Below are 20,602 nucleotides of genomic sequence, written 5' to 3'. Positions count from 1 at the left end.
GATGACTCAGTACTGATTACCTACAGTGTGTCTGCTCAAAGTGGTCAAAGGTTTTGACTAAGGTTAGTAACTTGTAGGTTCATGGTGAAGATGCAGATTCACAGACAGCACTGACTGGCAGAGGTATGTATAAAGTGGTCATTACTATGTAGAGTTTCCAAGCAAAACATTTTTATTTTTTTTAAGGAGGAAACTAGAAGGAAGAGAATAGTTAAGTAACAGTTAAAAGACTTTAAAAGAAAAAAAACTCTATTTGAATTAAGTGCCTGTCTCTCAATCAGATATACAGTTATCTGCTGCTAGAAAAATCTGCTGCTGGATCAGGAGAGAGTTAAAAACCCAAGCTCATCCCTTTTTAAGGTTATTTGTTTTTTTTAAACTGAAAGACTCCACACAATCACTTGACTAGTAAGAGCTCTTAGAAAGAAGAAATGTGGAGCTAGGTAACACAAATCAAGGCACAGGAAACATCTGGAATGAGGACACTTGAAAAGAATGAGTCTCTAGCTCACTGAAAGATGAGTAAGACAGTACAGAATAAAAGTAAAGAAATTAGTGAATTACATAGTTAATGTATTTCAGAAACATTTCTTGCATTACGAGTACTGAATATTCACTTTAGAAATGGTGACAAAGAGCTGGAAAAAGTAACACCTTACAGCAGTGCATAGCTGGCTGTCACAAAACGTCACTGATGTTTATTGCTTCATTGGACGCAGAAATGTCTGAGATGATTCTATTAATAGCAATATCCACAGTTCTAAAATAAGCATTACAAAATAGCCAGAGCTTTGAAAGTGATGTAACCTCTTCAGCTTTGGAATGGGAAGAACTTTGGCCTTTTGAAGGTTAAATGAACTGTCACAGTAGTAACCATAGTATTACTAATAGTACATTAATAGCATTGCTAAAATCAAGCATTTTACCATATGATACCTACATATTTGAAATGTTTATATTTATTGCACTATTAAAGACCAGATTGAATACCAATACAGTCTGATTTTCCAGCAGTACTTTTCCTTTCAGTCTGTGTACACAGACCAGCCTTATCTCCTTGAATGAGATCACGGAGGAGATGGACAATGTGAGATGTCTAAAACATACTCTATGTTCACTTCTCTAGTACAAGGGCAGAAAGTGGAAATTACTGGGGAAAAAAAAAAGAAACTATTCCATGTCACACTTTGTTATTTATTCCTTGTATTGTCTAATCTCTTCCAACTTCTGTTCAACAATGCAGTCTGTCTGACAGCAACTGGCAGGCACAACAGCAGACTGGGCAGTATGCAGTCTTGCTACAGACAGAAACTCTGCTCTGTGATGGGATCTTGGTGCACTTCTCTCCTTGTATCCCTCCAGCATGAAGAAGGGAAAAATCTATGAATATAGTAGATGCACCAGATAAATAATTAAAGAGCTTCTTGAACAGACCTCTTGGTGGACAAGGGTTACTATGGAAGTGCACTGCAAGCAATTAAAAACTTAACATAAACTTGTACGCGTTTCTTCACAAAAGGCATTTTTACTTTTATACTGATCTAAAGTTCTTACAAGCCCTACTGCAAGTGGCTAGAGATCTTGTCTATGCATTCAGTGACTTCATACTTTGTAGATCATTAATGTACTGAAATGTGTTTGTTAAGCAGTAAATCTCCTCAGAGAGGGATTACTGTTACCAACCAAAGGCTGACTACGAGAGATCCTAAAGAAGTTCAGCACCTTTCCTGGGAATTTAAGCTAAACACATAGTGCATTGCAGACTGTTCCACTGTTTGCTCTTCAGACAAAATGGCAGATGGATAGTTCTCAGTCAAAAATGATGGAGATACAGGAAGCAAAACTACTGAATGATATTTAGGACTATGCTCTTGGTAAAAGAAAGTTTATTAGAGCATAGAGGAAAAGATTTGTCAATGTTTGCCAACAAAAACAGGTGGTACTTTTCCCACTGCACTTTTTCACATTGAATGTTGCAAGATTGAATAAGACAGTTCTACACCAAATCATCATTAAAGGTCTTTCTGTTTATGTAAATTTATCACTAGAACATACTGGAAACATAACATACAGTTTATATTAGCTTAGTTGATATTATTAATCAATTTATATTAGTTTATATTATTTATATATCCCCTGACATCAGGTCTATTCCAGTATACTATTGCACCTATATGCTTAGCTCCCCCTTGCTTTGTCCTGTGTTTGAACAAATCAGTTCGCTCTTCTTTCAAAACCCTCTTAGATTAGGGTAGACACTTTCATTTACTGAATTATGTATATTGCCAACCATACTGGCATAGTGACAAAATAAGAGCAATTAAAACCTGTGAACTTTACTAAAACTGAAATATTCTCTCACCCTGATGCAGTGATAGCTTCGGTAAAAAAAAAGACCAAGCCAAACAACTTGTGTAACTTTCTTTTACGGCGTTCATGCTAACATATGGCCCTGTGCCACACTGAACAATTTCCAAATGTGTACTATTCCATACATAAAGAAACACAGAACTTTAAAGGATGAACTTATCATAACTGGGAGCAAGATAATCTTGTTGCTCTTGTGATATTGAGGGACATAGTTTCTTCATTCCTCAGATAAACTGTAGGTTATACAAAAATCCAAATTATTTTATGTCCTGACTGAAAAATTTTATATTGGATACTCTTAACATGGAGGTATCTTGCAGGCTCACAGATCTTTAGTCCTAGAGTAATCTGTGCACACGTGAATGCATTCAAGTAGAAATAGTAGGGAATGGTTAGACACATACTATTCACATTTTATGAATAGCTGTCATTTTTAGCATTTTCAGCTTCCTGATATGTATATAATCACTCACTTATCTGTGTCTAAAACCTGGCTAAACAGGGAACTAATGACATAAATATACTCTTTGATTATTAAAAAAAGTCATTGCTAAGAAACTTGTTGGCAGGCTCACTACCTGATGTGGACACAGGAAAGCATCACACTCCTCTCCCTTGCAGGTGGTGCAGTGCTACTCACCAGGCGCAGCTGCGGTGGCACCAGGCTCTCATCTGGCTTTCTGCTTTTTCTCTCCCTGCTGGTTCCATTCTGTACTGTGCAGGAAATTTTGCACGTCCTACAAAGAGAGTATTTGTTTAGGCCGGTGAAAAGAAGGCTAAGAGGAATTCTAACAACTGCCTACAACTATTTGAAAGGGATTTGTGAAGACATTAAGAGCCAAACTCTCCCACGTAGTGCTAAACAATATAGCAAGGGCGATGACCACAAATTGCAGCTCTGAGGGTGCAGACTGGACATTAAGAAAACCTTTTTTTTTGCCAGGAGGGTAGTGCAGCGCTAAGATAAGTTGTCAGGCAGGTGGTGGGATTTCTGTCCTTGGAGGATTTAAATACTTAGCTCGGCAATCTTCTCACAGTCTTCCTACCAACATTTTTCTGACTCTGTCGTTCTTCAGATGCAAGTGAATCTCAGAGCACCGTGAAAGTAATGCAAAAGTACTACAACAAGAAGCATATCAGATCTATGGAAATAATCATAACCACTGTCTTGAAAGGTTCATAGAATTCTTTGTACACGTGCTGATTAAGCTGTGTAATAAGTCTGGATGGCAAGTAAATATAAAGTCTGTTTCATAGGTAAGAAGCAAAGTCACCAGCTAACCATTACGAGAAGAGTAAAGCAAGCGAAGGCTCTGCAGTCTTAAACTTGTGTCCTAGCCAACAGAATAATTTACCACAGAAGAGAAGCAGTCTCCAAACCCCTCTGCAGTGTTCAATGAGCTCCCCAAAAGGGGCGGTTGGTTACCCACCCCATCTCAAAGTATAACAATAATTATAATAATCTTCATCATCATCTGATTTTGAGGCTTCTAATCATTGCTGCAAGTGCCATTTTACCAAGCTTTTTACCTTCAACACAGATTCAAGAGATGCATCTGACCCCTTTGGTTACTCTATATGCTAAAGAGACCAAGTGATTTATGTGATTCATGTGGAAATAACTTGCAAAACCTCATGTGAACTCCTGTTATTCCTTTCCTTCTGAAATATTTTAGATTTTATCTGCCATTAAATCTTTATGAATACACACCTACGAAACAGTTTTGTACTGAACAAAAATGAGATACAGATTGTCTCAATACTTAGTTCCCTTCCTTGAATCTTAGTAGCTATTAGCCACTTGGCTTAAGTGAAAGAGGAAGCACTGCAAGGCCAAATATTATATGAGAATATGCTTTTCCACACATAAGACCGTAAACAGCATCCTACATGATGTTTTAACCACAGAGAAAAGAACACAAGACAATTTAGAAGGAAGAGAGAGAAAGCTGCTGTGGTTTTCTGAAAACAGGCCAGCCTTTAGGCACTGCAGCCACACACAGCTCGTTCAGTCCGAGCAGCCCACATGCAGCCAGCAAGACATATGTTTCCTTAAAACTGCCAGGAATGCAAGGCAATGCTAGACAAGTCTAGACTGATCGCAGGAGAAATGCAAAAAGCAAAGAAGTGGATCCAACTGTGTGGTAGATGACATTTGCCTGGCAAGGGCACAGTTACAAGTGTTCAAGTCTTGGAACCAGGCGGGAGGGAGAAAGAAACAATTTTGCCAGAAGTGCACTTGGTTCCCGAGAAGAATTCACCTCCCATCAGTGCGGAAATTCAGCTTAGCTAAGTTTGCTCTCCTCTTTGTTAGACAAATACATCTCCCTCTTTCTTAACTCAAGTATGTGCAGATCAGGTTGAAAAGCCAAGTCCTGAACACAACTACTGCACAAGTCATGCAAATCAATCTCACTCAGACCTTTCTGCTTCTACTCAAAACACGAGATTATGCTGTTGCTCTCCTCATATTTTGTAGGCACATACTTGACACCCCTTCAGTTATCTAAAACTTATTTGCATAGATCCCATACTCTGCCTCATCTCATCTCCTGAACATCCTAATGACACTGTCTCTTCAAAATAAGAATTAAGCTTTAGTAATTTCTACTTAAAATTTATAATGCTGCTCCTGCCTTCAACAAAGTCCTGCTCCTTGATCTAAATCCTGACAGTGCCCAGTTTACTCCCAATGGTGCTGTTCAAATTTGCCCAACTAATTCATTACCTACAAAGAAGGGCAGATGCCAGTCCTGGACAACTGCCCAGCCTCGTGGAGCACACTTCGATTTCCTTTTGACTGACACATGTGTGTTTCCTTCCTGTGGAAATAGGGAGTGGGTCAGTGGGAAAGGGAGGAGGGCTGTACGCACCCAGATCTGCAAGCCCGGTACAGACAGCCCTACCTCTCTCATTAGTACTTTCCTTCTCAGCTTCAAATCTTCTTCCACTCCTTAACTGTCTTTTTGTTTGAACTAATCAGTATCTCTTTTTCATTCCCTTTATGTCAACCTGATTTTTACAGTCTGTTGCACTGCTGCAACATTTACTTCCTTCCCAAAGCTTACTTAAAATTAGAATACATATTCACCTGCCTTGTGGAATTATTAATACTTTTTTATCTGGACAAAGATCTGCATGAAAACATCTTAGTATCAGCAAGTACCTACATTCAGAGACTGTAAGTCAGGTCACAATATATTTTATGATTGGCTTAAAAAATGTCAGGTTTCAAAAAATGAATTTTAGGCTTCCTATAGATGACAAATATATTTTCTTCCTTTTTTAAAAATAGGAGAGTAAAAGGCTTTCTCATATTTCTATGACTGTGTTTGAAAAAACACTAAATGCCTGGAGACTCCTAATAATGTTGCAAGAGTTACAACACACTGTAGTTTCCTGATACCCTTATGAACTGTTCATGTAGGAGTTAAAAAGTAAAATTTGTAAGACTTGTTAATACTTCTAATTTTTGGGGTTTTTATTAAATTGCCTGTAATTCACTAAAAAACCCCTCTTATTAATAATAGGGCTATGCTGTGCCCATGTAGTATTAACACTTGCAATCACTGTGAAAACAGTTTCCACTTTAAGAGTACACAGGTCCAGATCCTGCCTGCGGCAACATCCTCTCAATTCAATGAAACTAAAAAATGCTTATCTGCAGGCAGAATCTGATAGATTGCCACGTCTGTGTCTCATGCAGCACCCCAGTTCTCCCATGAAGAGTTAAATGTCTATTCCTCTGACTTCAGCAAGTACTAAAATCTGTAGAGGCTGAGTTTTCTCAGTTTTCTGTAATGCTTTTCCTGTGAGATTTAGTTAAGCGATCACTAAAATATTTAAACTTACATAAGAATTCAGTATGAATAACAATATTGTGTTCTTCTAATAGACAGCCGTCAAAAAAGCTAACACTTAGATGTATGGAGACACAACATAGTAATAAACAGAGATGATGAATTTCCAAATGGTGTATAGAATAAGAGCCTTTGTAGTGTGTGCCAGTCCTCAGAAAATACGCTAATCCAAAAATTCTTCTCAGATGTGCCAGTTCCTGGGTTTGAATTTCTATGTGTTCACGTTTGGAAGCGTACATGTGTACGTGTGCACAAATTTAGATGGAGAGAAGAGTATCTGCACAGCAGGGTGAGAAAGCTGCAGGAACGCTGTGGTTTTCTCCACAGGGAGTGCAGCAGAACCATCTTATAGATGGGTCAGAGTCTAGAGCCGTTTACCTACATGTGTGTTTTGCAGAACAGATTCGTACAGGAAGATAGCGTACTCACTGCTGGAGCTGTTTGTCACTCATCTTTGGCTGCAAATGGGTAAATCTGCTTGTGTGTTTGGACACTGGTAAGAAATAAAAATGCTAGGTAGCTAATTTTACTTTACAGAGCAGATGAAAATGTGATTTATTCATTCCTTACCTTCTAAATAGTTCACATTACTTGAAATGTGCTGACAGTGAGCAGTTCTCTTGGGGAAGCAAACAGGCATATTTTCAAATTACCTCTCAATGATTTGTGAGTGATTAAAAATTTCTGCTTTTTTGGATGACAAGTGACAAAATATATTATTCCGCTAAGCAGTACAAGTGGTTATTTTTCAAAATAGTGTTTCCTTGTAGGGCACTTTGACCTTGTTTTGGGTTTTGTTTCTACAGTGAAATCCTAGTCCTGCCATTTTAACCACACACTCCTGCAGACTTCAAACACCGGTAAGTTTTCTGTGGCCAAGCCCTTATTTCCCCTCTTTAACAACAAGATTTAGTTTCCTGTGTTCATATCTCTAGCAGAGTGACTGGTTCAAAGTTATTTTCTTATGTGTTTGGTTGGGTTGCTATTGCAATTGTTTTTGCAGGATGGTAAGCAACGTACAGGTTTATTTGTAATGTATTAAGTCCTTGACATACTGTACTGTACTTTAGAGGCTCCACAATTTATTTTTTGTTGCAGCTTGCCTTTAGTCCTTGCCAATTTATTTCCTTTCCTTTTCCAAACAAAGCTAGGGTTGTCAAATCCTAACATTAAAGAATTTTAATAGCTAGATCCAGTTATGGAGCTAATTTTTAATTTACAGTTGTCCATACAACTTTTGACTGAGTAGAAGAGCTCTGTAGATGGGCTAAAGAGACCTGACCCGCTAGCCAACAGCATCAAAATACCCTCCTGACTCCCAGGCTTAATGCTTTTGCTACCATCATCCATAACCATTTTCTGAAATACTGCTTTTAAGAAGTTCTCATAATGAGATCAGTGCACTGGCCAACAGCTTTGTCTGATCCAGTAATAACATTTCCAGGGGCAGCACTAGAGTTTGTCTTGGCTAGTTTTTGCCAGAAATTTTTATTGGTTTTCTTAAATAATTACAACAGAAAAAGCATTTTCCAAGAGAACACACAAAAGTGGGGAAGACAAAGAGTGGGAAAGAAAGGAAGGATAAGCTCCTCCTTTTCATTTATTGTCATCTCCACAGATTTGCAGGTCCTGCAGATCAGCATGGTAATAAAAATTTGAATTAATACATCCTAGAGATGCTTGCTGTATAAACCATGGAGCACAGCTCCCTGACATGTTGTGCTGTTTATGCCCAAGTCTTTCACTTGTTCCAGCAAAGCCTTACTGCAGCTAACTGAAGGCTTTCATTTTCAGGAATATTTTTTGACTCGTGCATCTCTGGGTTTGGAGGATGACAGCAGGGTAAGAGGCAGTGGATAAGTATGCTAACTGAGATGGAGGCAGGGAATGACAAAAAGGAAATACCTTCAGATCCCTCAAGATTTCTTATGTTTGTCAGAACTTCCAACCTCCTTGTTCTAGGCTCAGCAAGCCTAAACAAGGCCTTCAGTTCTGAAACAGTTAAGGCTTGCTGGGAAGCTGCCGCTCTTACTTAATCTCATCTGTTCCTTTGAGGGGAAGGAGGAAATGTTCCCAAAGCTGGAGTGGGAAGGAGTACATGAGTAAGCTTGTTTACCAAGGACACACTAAGGTTTGTAAAGATCTGAGACACTTTTTATGAGTTTACCAAGGTTCTCAGGGATGAAAGCAAAGAACCCTCTGACACCTGCAGAGGGGAAGGAGAAGGGGGACACAGCTGTGAGAACCTTGGTGTGCCTCAGTGGTTTTTACGGTGACTAATGACATTATGTTCTACATTGGGCATAGCAGCTCCCTTTTAAAGAACCATGAGAGAGGAAAAGTCCATTTCACTCTTTACTTTCTCACTGTTTTCTCCATTCCTCCCTTCATAGAGCTGTCCAACAGTGGAATCATTCTACAACATACTTCCTAAGGTCCACAGGGGGGAAGAAATCATATTCATCTGGATTTTGAGCGTTAGCAGAGTGTGATTTTGCTCCAAAAGACATAATACATATTTCTGGTAAATTTAATGATATTTGTATTTCTCTGTCCCTAACACTATGTGTATCACATGATAAGGCATGGATGCTTCCCAAGCAAGCACTTTAGGAATCTCTGCTCCAGATTTCCAAGATTTCCAATGTTGAGCATTTACTGTTGTGTTTCACATTACTTTTGAACTCCCCAGGCTCTATTTTAGAGAATTTCCTGTAAGAATTTTTAAGTCTAAATAAACAAAATATAAATCTCACTTTAGTATTTCTGGAAAGCTTTTTTGCTCGTCAGACCTTATGTTAAGAAAAGGTGACAAACAATGGAAGGATAAAAGCTGCAGCATGGGAAGCTCTGTGGATGAGGGCTCTGTGAATTGTGGGCACCATTTTACTGTTCACAGGAACTGCTAGACAAAGTATTACAAATGATTTTTTTTTAAAAAAACAGACACATTTATAAGTTGACCTTTCAATTACCTAAAGCTGCATAAAATTTTTCCACATGCTACTGTACCTGGTAGGTACTGATGGAAGAAACATACGAGATTTCTTCCATCAGTGTTCTTTCAAGAATGCTTTGAAGTCCATTCTACTCCTCCCTAAGTATTTGGCAACTACTGCTTCTTCATGTGAAAAAATAATATGGAAAAAACACAGCTCAAACAGGAGCACATCCACTCTCAAAGAGTGGGGTTTTTGCAGCCAGAGGAAGCAATGACTGGGATTATTCAGCATCCATCCTGCTGGAAGATGGAAACTAAGAGAAATCTAACAGGCTACAATCTACTTTTTAGATAACCACTTCCAAAAAAATTAATGGGCAAATTGCAGTGAAAGGGTTATTCTCTCACTCATCTATACACAACAATCACCAAAAAAAAATCCTAAGGAAAATATCAGAGGTTTGAAACAGGTCTCATTTTTACATTAGTGAAGAACAACTGAGTGAGAGTTCACTGTCTTATTGGACTTTAACTCACCTCATGTCTTAAGGAGCATATAAGCCATCTGCTGGTGCTGAAAAAACAGGTCTAAGATTGATAAATAAAGCCATTATAGTCAGACTTTCATTTTTCAAATTCAGATGCAAAACTAGAATTGTCTTACTAAAAACTTTGTATTATAAAATCAACCCGAAAAGAGACCGAGTTTGTTAGGCCACCTTATAGAAACCTCTGATACAAACCCCTTAAATAAACCCATCTGCCACCATTTACAGGGACAATGCCCAAGTCGCCAGGTCTAATAGTGCTAACCATCCTGTACTCAAACACAAGAAATGGAGCAAATAGGAGGTAAAATAAAACTAACCAGGAATGAAAGAAACAACTACTGGAAGAGAAAGGCTTCTTCACCATGAGAACCCCCAAATGCTTTGTCCAAATGGGTTGATGATATTGTAATGATATTATCACCACAGTGGTGAGACACACACTGGAGAAGCAGCCAATACAGTGGTTGGAAAATTGGCTGAATTGCCAGGCGCAAAGGTTTGTGACGTGTGCTGCAATGTCCAGCCGGCAGCTGGTGACCTGTGGAATTTTTCAGGGGACAATATTGAGAGCATTGCTGTTTAATGTCTTTATTAACGACTTAGATGATAGCATGGAGTGCACACTTAAGAAGCTCACAGACTACAGTAAACTGGGAGGCATGGTTGATAAGTGAGGTGGAAGGGCTGCTAATCAGAAGGACCTTGACAGAATGCAGAAATGGACTTACAGCAACTGTATAAAGTTCAAAAAAGTTCAAAAAGTGCAAAATCCTGCAATGTGGACTGAATCATCACAAGAAACAATATAGGCTGGGCACCAACTGACTGGCAAGTAGCTTTGCAGAAAAGGACCTGGGGGTTGTGATGGGCAAGTTGAACATGAGCCAGCAGTGTGCCCTTGCAGCAAAGAAGGTTTATCATGTGATGGCCTGTGTTATCAAGACTTGTCAGTAGACTAAAAGATATAGTCATTCCACTCTACTTGGCACTTTTTACCTCACCTAGGGAATGCTGTGTCCAGTTTTGCTCCTCCCAGTTCAAAAGAAACATTGAAAAAATTGGAGAGGGTCAAGCAGAGGGCCACTAAGGTGACTAAATGGTCAGAGAATGTTGGATACCTGGAGTACCAGGGGCACTTAGTGAACAATCCAGACCGAATGGAATTGTTGTTTGTGAGCAGCAGGCCTCAAGGACATCACTGAAGCCGCTTGTGAGAAAGTACTGAAGCTGCCTGTAAGAAAGTACTGAAGCCACCTGTGAGAAAATAATGAGGCCGCCTGTGAGAAAGTAATGAAGCTTCCTGTGAGAAAGTAAACGAAGCAACCTTGAGAAGAAGGAAAACAGCTGGCATACGTGACTGGGGGCTGAACGTGAAGCAGGGTGCAGGTGGAGAGAGCCGTGCGCGTGAACATAGAGACTTAACGAATCATATTTTAGCTAGGAGCGCGTGCATGATATAGTTAACCAATTAGTAGACAGCTTGCGCATGATACGGAATTAGAAGGGCTATATTAACCGGGATGTATCAACAATAAATTGGCATTTGCTTGATCATATTGGTCGTCAGCAGTGTCCGTTACTTCCGCGTCAGCAGGTGGCGCCCGAACAGGGACCCTCAGATCGGCGTTGGACATCCCGACGGAACCGAAATAGGAAAAGAAGAGGGGGCGGAAGCCGGTCGAAGGCGAGTGCTGCCCCGGCACTCGGGAAGTCGCTATAGCGCAAAAAGGTACAAAAGGTACGGAGGGAATCTCGTCTTGGCCAGGCGAGCGGCCGGGGAGGAGATGGGGTCCACACTGACCAAAGAGGAGTCAGCAGTGGTTAAGCTCCTCCAACATATGCTCTCTATGAGAGGACTGATTTATGACTAGGCCATCCTAGAAGCTTTGCTGCAGTGGACAAAGAAAAGGGAATTAATCTCCACAGTTGATGCTGCTTTTGAACTCCCGACATTGGAAAAGATAGGAAAAGAGCTGTGGGATGAAAAAAGTAAAGGATCAAAGGAGGCGAGCAAACTCTCCACCGTGTGGAGGCTAATTAACGAAACATTGATAAGCATGAAAGCCGAGCGTTCAGTTGCTGCATCTGCTCTTGCGGCCTTAACTCCAGCCAAAGGGTCCACCTCCGCTGCTAGCATGCTGTTCTCGGGTTTAACGAGCCCTGCCGCCGCCCCAGCCCGTGCTGAGGGTGGGGGGGCTCGAGCCCCAGCAAGGACTCCAGGAAATGCAGCCACAGCCCCTATAACTATAGATATGCGGGCACCAGAGGGAAAAACTGCCAAAGGCTTTTCACCACCATCAGACGTACCACCGCCAGGCACCCCGCCACGCTGCGCCAGTGCAGGCTCAGAGTCACGAGTCTTTTCACTGGCGCCAACAGCTCCGGTTTATCCCCCGTTACCACCTTCTTCCCTGCCACCACGGCATGAGGAAGAGGGGGATGAACATTCATCCGGCTTGAAGGATGCACAGCTGCAAGAGACACTAAAAAGGCTAGAAGCCCTAGAGATTCGCCTAGAAGCGTCGCTGGGAAACTTGTAAACTCCTTCGCCTGTGCCACATCGAGACCTGCCAGCGTCCAACCTATTCGTTCCAAATGGAACATCGGGTGAGATCAGTCTTTTTGCACCTTTCCAAGGGACGCTGGCGGGAGGGGCTGGGGATTTGAATCCAATAGTGCGGTGGAAAGAGGTGATTCAAGATGCTTTGATAGAAGGAGAGCCTTTTCCCATGGCATTTCCAGTTGTGACCAATAATACTGGGAGAAGTGTGTGGCAAGCATTAGACTGGAAAATATTGAAGGAAGCTAAAAATGCAGTTACTCAGTATGGGCTAAAATCATCATATACTCAATCTGTGTTGCAGCATATTTTTTTTGTCACAGTTTTTAACTCCTTATGATATTAGAATGATTGTCCAGATGCTTTTGCTACCGTCACAGCAGCTGCAGTTTTTTCAGCACTGGCAGACTGCTTGTGATAGGGCACCTGCAACGCCTCGACAACAGGGTGATCCATTATTTGGGGTGCAAACTCAAATGCTGATGGGAGCGGGACCCTACACAAGATCTGATTGGCAAGCGTAATTTGCTACTGAAGTGTTACAACTGGGCCAAGATTTGGCTTATAGAGCGCTTGCTAGGGTGTACAATGAAAAGTCCGGACCTGCCTTTACGTCAGTAAGGCAAGGTCCCACAGAACCATATGGGAAATTTATCGATCGGTTGCACACCACAATTATGGCTCACCCTGATCTGGATGATGACATGAAAGCAAAGTTTTTAGACATGCTTGCCTTTAATAATGCTAATGAAAAAACTAAGAGAGCCCTTAGTGTGCTGCCAAAAGGATCTAGTACAGGGCAACTGCTGGAAGCTGCCGAGCGAATGTTAGAACAAGAAAAGGCTACAGTCATGGCTGCTGCTGTAGGTGCAGCAGTTAAACTGTTGATATCAATAAAGCGGTGCGTGATTAACTCCCTCTTCCCGCCCCCCATCCCTGTCCCACTCTGGGGGCAGGGGAGGGAGGTGGAGATGGTGTTAAGCCAGGAAAGAGGGAGGGGTGGGGGGAGGTTGTCTTGTTCCTTTTTTCATTATCCTGCTTTGGTTTTAGTGATGGTCTGTTTTGCTTGTAGCGGTGGCTTTAAGGATCCCTCCCTATTCTTGTCTTAAACCTCGGGTTTTAGTTTTCTTTCCTCCTATATGCCCGGGGCCACAGCCGCCGCCAGGCGCCCCCACCCCCCCGCCCCTGACATGGTTAACAGATACTCCTGTCTGAGTCGAGCTTTGTATAAGTGGAAGGACCGTTCCCTCTTATAACATGGGGGAAGGGATATGCTCATGTCTTTACAGGAGCAGTAAACAAGTGGATCCCTGTCTGTATCGTCTGCGGGTATTTCAGAACATGTTTGGTTGACCTGCCAGATACCGGTAGGACGGCAACTCTGTGTAAAACAGCAGCAACCACGAGTGCTGAGTGCTAAAACTACAAAAGATGGAACTTTTTGAGATCAGTAAAGTCCATCTGTCTATTTTTTTTTAACTATTCAAGGGCTAATGTTTCTAGAGGGGTAATGATTGTAAATGCTTTAAGATCTATACATTGCAACGACACAGCTTGACGTAATCATGCGAGCACATATCAAAATCCAGACAGCATAAAAGACCTAAACGAAGCATACATAGCATTGAATCTGATTGCCAAGACAATACAGAGTTTTGGAAACTAAGTAAAATTACTGCTGCTTCAGTCTTTACACCTGGTGTGGCAAGTGCCTAGGTGTTAACTACGCTAAATAAATCGGACTGTTGGCTTGCTAAGCAAATAAATACAACTGCATCAGCACTATCAACGCTGTTAACTGGTGTAGATTCTATATACTATGCTACTTTACAAAACAGAACTGCTGTTAGCCTGCAGAGCACATATTTTGACAGGCTTTGTTGCATGTGCTGGCCACACATGCAGCAACGTCTGGTCAGGCCTCGTTGTATGCGTTGGCCACGCGTGCAGCAACGTCTAGTGGCTACTCTTTCACTGAATCTGCTGAGGATAAAACGGGGGTGAGTCGGGGCGGGGAAGGGGAGAGGACCCAGAGCACACTTTATTTACAACAGGGGACGCCCTGAAGGTGCTGCGCCTGTCTCCCTTCTCTGCTCTGACCCGGCTGATAAACATCCTCTTGCTCAGCGGTGTCTTTCGCATAGTTGGGTTAGTAACAGAATAGATCAGCAATAGATTTTTTTTTTATTATTAGCACAAAATCATGATTGTCAGGATTTTGATGGGCTTTGCTGCATGAATCTGTCTGATCATTCGGAATCCATTCACAAAAGTATTCAAAACTTGCAAAAAGGAGTACAAAAACAGCAACAAAGTGATGGTTTTGATATATTCAGAAATCTTTTGGTGACTTGATATAAGCTTGTTACTAATAGCTGTAGGATGCTTATTCATTCCTTTTATATATGTATTTTGATCTATATTCTGTGTCTTAAAATGTGTGCAGACTTTAATAGATAAAGCGTTGGAACAAGCCTCTTCTCATAAACAAAGAAGGGGGAGATGTGGTATTTTGCTGAGCCAGTACGGTATCAGTGAAAGCACACCGACCTTGGGGGAGGAATGCAATCATGCTCTCAGGAAGAAAGCCATGGAATGAGAAGGGAAGCTTTAAGATACAAAACATTGTTAGCAGAATTTATGGCTTGTTTCAACAGAGGCCTGCAGAAAACTAGTAATTGCTCTTATAGATAAGAAAGTTACTGGAGTTGTTATATCCATAATAGTAGAAGAATGTTATAGTAGAAAATTACTAGAAGGTAGTGAAACTTAGCTTTGCTTCGTAATCATGAATATGTATAACGTGTGATCAGTAATTTTATTAACTAAGCTTGTGTGTGGCATAACTGGGTGGTTGCTGTCCTTGGTTAAAATCGGAATTGTGATACTAGGCATCATACTAGGCATAACATACCATGCTTGCAAAAAATGATTAACAACTCAATACAGACAATCTGGCTAATCAAAAAAAGAAAAAAAAAAAGAAAAAAGAAAAAAAGAAAAAAAAAAAAAAAGGGGAGATTCAGTAGAGGCCTACATGAACCTAGTTGATATTGTAGTAAAATAAGGTCAGGAGTACCAAAAAGAGCCATAGGAGGACCATGTTATTTTGGAAAATTGATAGTGTTTGCTCCACCTATGAGAACATTATGGTATCATACGCGAGCAAGAAGATCGCTAAAAGTATTGACTCCCCATTGTGACAGCAATTTAACCCTGTTGGGGGCAGCTGAGCGGATAGCATTATCTTTATTTGTTCCTTGGGCAGCAACTGCAAAAACTTTAGCTAACTTAAATAAATTAGCTTGTTGGGCACAAAAGCAAATGAATTTAACTTCTAGCATGTTATCAGGATTATTAGAAGACATGGATAGCATGCGTCATGATATTTTTGCAGAATCTAGCAGCCATTGATTTTTTGTTATTAGCGCATGGACATGGATGTGAAGATTTTGAAGGTATGTGCTGCATGAATGTTTCTGATCACTCTAAGTCGATACGCTATCAGTTGGCAGAGTTATGATTCAACATGCATGCAATACAAGTGGAAAGCAGGTTAACAGACTGGTTGAAATCCTTGGGGGTCACAGGCTGGCTAAAAGATTTGATAGTTTATGGGTTGGTATTATTGACAGGTTTGCTGTTGACACTGATGATTTTGGGGTATATTTTAAAATGCTTTGTGAAAGCTATGGAACGTATGATGAAAGTGGGTCTGGATTGTTCAAAACAAAAAGGGGGATTTGTTGGATACCTGGAGTACCAGGGGCACTTAGTGAACAATCCAGACCGAATGGAATTGTTATGTTTGTGAGCAGCAGGCCTCAAGGACATCACTGAAGCCGCTTGTGAGAAAGTACTGAAGCTGCCTGTAAGAAAGTACTGAAGCCACCTGTGAGAAAATAATGAGGCTGCCTGTGAGAAAGTAATGAAGCTTCCTGTGAGAAAGTAAACAAAGCAACCTTGAGAAGAAGGAAAACAGCTGGCATACGTGACTGGGGGCTGAACGTGAAGCAGGGTGCAGGTGGAGAGAGCCGTGCGCGTGAACATAGAGACTTAACGAATCATATTTTAGCTAGGAGCGCGTGCATGATATAGTTAACCAATTAGTAGAGAGCTTGCGCATGATACGGAATTAGAAGGGCTATGTTAACCGGGATGTATCAACAATAAATTGGCATTTGCTTGATCATATTGGTCGTCAGCAGTGTCCGTTACTTCCGCGTCAACAAGAGAACACGACTTCTGACGAAAGCTTGAAATAATTTGGTTTGTTCAGCCTAGGGAATAGGAGTTTCAGGGAGCACCTAATCACAGTCTTCCAATACCTAAAAGATAGTGACAGAGAAGACAGAGGCACTCCCTTCACAAGGATGCATGGTGACAGGACAAGAAGCGACAGACACAAGTTGCTTCATGGGAAATACCATCTGAATATTAAAAAAAAATCTTCACTATGACAAACAACTGTGGGGTTACCGAAAGAAGTGGTGGAGTCTACCTTACTCAAGGCTCTTGGATAACCTAATCTAAGGCCCTGCTTTCAATAGAAGGTTGGCCCAGGTAATCTCCAGAGGTATCTTCCAACGTAGACTTTTCTATCATTCTGTATGAGCAAACACTTAAAAAAACCCTAACGGGTGAAAATGAAAAAAATAATACTGTTCATACGTATGATGGAAAGTATATTATTTGTCTTTCATACTGCACTTAAATCATTAAGGAAACTTCTCCATAAACCAATGAAAAAGATAAGCTATTTTTAAAGCAAAAATAACACTGGTATTGCATTACAATGGAAAACTGAGCAATTTACACTTCTAGTCACACTTATTTTCCTAATGATATATTGTATCTGAAAGGCCTTTTGGAAGTTAAGTCTTCAACTTCCTATCTGAACATTAAATTAAGGCTTCTGTACCCTTGTTCAGATCCCTAGACTGAAATCAGTTGTGTCTACAAGTAGTCCTGGTTTTTTTTCATAAGTACATAGTTTTGGGGCTTTCAGCTTGCAAGCCTAATTTCCTGATCAGTGGCAAAGAGCAAAATCAAGGCTCCAACTTTCAGTCTTGCTTACAGCATACATACAATTTATTAAAGAATAAAAATGGCAGCACTGCTATACATTTGAACTCATTGATGAAACCTCTTACCGTTAAGCAATAGCCTTCTTGGAGTCACCAGCAATCCTGAGGTTCCTTTCTTGCAGGTTCCCTCCTATTCCTGTTCAGATAAATCCAAAGATCTTGTTAGCCTGTGTTTTTAACTTCAACCTCTTGTTGCACAGCAGAAAGCATGCCCTGACCCCTTCTAGCTGTGTAAATACTGAACTTGCTAATGTTGATAGACATGATAAGGCATAAAATGTAGCTATGTAATCACTAAATGTAACAGAAATAACTTATTATTCCACTCCTTATATTACAAATTAATGAGACCAACACTTATACCACTGTCTCATTTTATGTATCTGCAGATTGTCTGTAGGCTGTTTCACATGGAACCTTCAGCACTCAATGCACACACATGTGTAAGTTAAGATCAACATTTGAGCCTGTATTTCCACACTACAGTCACTCTTGATCATGATGGCTACTTGGCCTGCACTTTCAGACCTTGCTCTGAAAGCTCCTCATCTATAAAAGGGAATTATAACTGCTGGACAAAGGCTTTAATTTACAGGCAAATAGTGTCCACTGTATAACATCTGTTCATTCATGAATTCTGTCTGGTTTCAGTCTAGGATACGGCAAAACGAGAAGGAGGAACTGGCATGGAACGGTTATCTTGTGTTTGCCCACTACGAATTCTGTTGACAGTAACTTGGTAACTTTGCTTATCTCTCAAGATAAGCTTGTCAGGGTAGAAGGAGTTACTTGGATATGCCACCTTTTCCTCCACACTGTCATCCTTCATGCAAATGAGTGAACATGGAGGCAGGAAAAAAAGTCAACACCAGACACTTAGCACGGCATTAAAAAAAAAAAAAAAAAAACCAAACAACTCACTCAAAGCACATCAATGCAACTCAAGTCTGAAAAGGAGAACCTGGATAATTTGTTTCCAGGAAAAGCCTGAAGTCATCTGGCAGCATGTTGATATTGCTTTAAAAATATTTATTCTTAGCTTCTAGCTAAGAAAAAATAAGGATGACAACTATACAACAAGTAAAAACACAAGTAAGAGAAATTGAGGGAGAAGAAAGGAGACTATTTTTACCAGTAAATGTTTTCTTACAGGGACAATATTATACACTTATTAGCAAGCAGTGCCTTTAATGCTGTAAATGATAAAGCAGAACAGTCAATTTTCCTCTTTCTAGTCACTTAAGTTGTAAGCAGCAACATCTTTTGTTTAAAAATCAAGTGTTCTGTTTCATACCACAATTCCACTGGCAAACGTGGCTCCTTCTGAGGGGAATGTTTTAAGTGACTTCAGCTCTAATGCTTCAGCCGAGTAGAAGTCAGGCTGCTTACCCTTAAAGAGGCTGCCTCAGCTTGAGGTACCACTTTCTTTCCTGAAATCCCTGGGAATTGCCAAGCACGGCTGCCTCCTCCACCGATACTCCCAAGCTTCTCGCTTCTGCTCCTTCAGCCCCAAAGCTATAAGCATCTCCCCTGAAAGCCACTTTGAATTCCTATTCCAGCCTAACCACAAGGCAATTACCAGAAAATAGCTGATGTACAAAGGAAGCAGCCACTCAAGGTCTTTGCCAGTCCCTCCTACCCAGAAACCTGGGATATATGAATATATAGAAACCTAAAGTTTTAGTGAGCAGTGGGTACTGTTAATGCCACTGGATAGTCTTGTGTATGATTCCAAAGTGATTTATGAACATAGGATTTTTTTTACATTTGGCAGTTGTAGCAGAGCTAAAGCTAATATCAAGCAGAGTGAACATGACACTGTAAGAGTGTCATGGTAATCCTACCCTGCCACCAAATGCCAGTTACTCCAGTTGAATTGTTTGTAGTGTTTGGTGATGCTTAGACTTCCAAAGCAACTCTTTCAGTGTTTCTATAATTTTGCTTTTTAGCAATGCTTGAGATTCCCAACAGCTGTACATGGCCACTAATGCTGCATTTCCAAAGGGGTGAAGGTGCAATTAAGGGAGGTCATGCAACTAGTTTTTGAGCAGTAACCAATACAGTGTTTTGCTCAACATAATAGTTGCTATTTGTGTAAAGACTTTATGAATAGGGTGTTGCTGGAATTCACTACAGGTCTTAGAATGAAGGTAATCTCTGGGATTGGGAAACACTGCCATAAACTTGCATGCATGGTCCAAATCCAATCTGGTTGATTTCTCAGTAACATCCAAAACAAATGTTAACAGCATCTTGTGCAGAACTGTAACAGAAGGTAAGACACAAAAGAAAACAAAAAACATAAAACAGACAGCTTGACAGTCACACCAGAATAGCCAGAGTTCCTTGCCAACTTCACACAGTGGGAAGAGCAAATCCTGCACAGCAGGTGAGACCTTTTGGCCCTCTGAGCAAGCAAAGAGGCTACACCAACACAAAACCTGCAAGGCAGCCAAAAAGCTGAATTACAGTCTTCATTCTGCTTGTGAGTAGGAGTAAAGAGCATCGCCCCGTTGGTGATGGTCATTATTTCAACTATTTTGTCATGTATTTTGTGAAAACTATGCGAAAAATGGACACAGCTTATTACTGATGCCTGGTAGCAGTGATGGTGGCTGGCGAACCTCCCCAGGAGAAGGGGTCCGTGAGGTGCGAGCAAGTACCCCGAGGCTCACCTCAGCCGCCCGGAGCTGGCTCTATAAACACGGATTTCCTCAGCTCTCCACACGCAGGTTTCTCCCCCTGACGAGAAAGACAAGAGCCTTGTGAGCCCAGCCCCAGCGGCGCCACGCTCCCCGCCAAGGAGGCTCTGCCTCAACATGGCACCCCCGGGCTCGTCCCTCAGCGTCGCCGCCGGGGCGGGAGCAGCCCGCACCGTCCCGCCGAGGCGGTAGGAACCCGCCGCTGCCCCGCCGACCACCGGCGCTGAGGCGCGGGAGGCGGCGCGGAGAGGCGCGTTGTCGCCCGCGGCGGGCGGGGTTGCTCAATCTCCGGCGGCGGGAGCCGGACCGCCGGCCCGAAATGGCGCAGTTCCTCCGCCGCCCCCCGCCCGCACGGCACAACGCGCCGCCGTCATCCCGCCCGGCCTTTCCGGGCCTGCGATGCCGGGACAGGGTCCCCGCGGGGCTCGGCCGCCGGCCGCGCTAGGGACCAGGGCTCCCTTCCCCACAGACGGCTCCCGTTGGGGCTCCGCCCTGAAATCCCACCCGCGGGTAAAGCCCTCGCCCTGTCGC

At 41.7% G+C, this 20,602-nt stretch overlaps 1 long non-coding RNA gene across 2 annotated transcripts in view; it reads right to left on the bottom strand.

Moving 5' to 3' along the window:
- Positions 1-20,070, bottom strand: part of LOC147598911 (uncharacterized) — a 77,453-nt gene extending 57,383 nt beyond the window's left edge. The window contains exons 1-3 of one of the 2 annotated variants that reach the window (XR_015260242.1): positions 20,045-20,070; positions 17,436-17,505; positions 3,011-3,107 (exon numbers count right to left, since the gene is read on the bottom strand). This is a non-coding gene — a long non-coding RNA (uncharacterized LOC147598911). Of the gene's footprint in view, positions 1-3,010; positions 3,108-10,723; positions 10,831-17,435; positions 17,506-20,044 lie in introns of those variants that run through there. The other variant, XR_015260241.1, reaches the window with a different exon arrangement.
- Positions 20,071-20,602: the final 532 nt, after the last annotated feature.

Source organism: Chlamydotis macqueenii, chromosome 15 (genome assembly GCF_036417535.1).
Source record: "Chlamydotis macqueenii isolate bChlMac1 chromosome 15, bChlMac1.mat, whole genome shotgun sequence".
In the NCBI taxonomy this organism is placed as follows: Eukaryota; Metazoa; Chordata; class Aves; order Otidiformes; family Otididae; genus Chlamydotis; species Chlamydotis macqueenii.
This window is presented reverse-complemented; position numbering and strand designations above follow the sequence as displayed.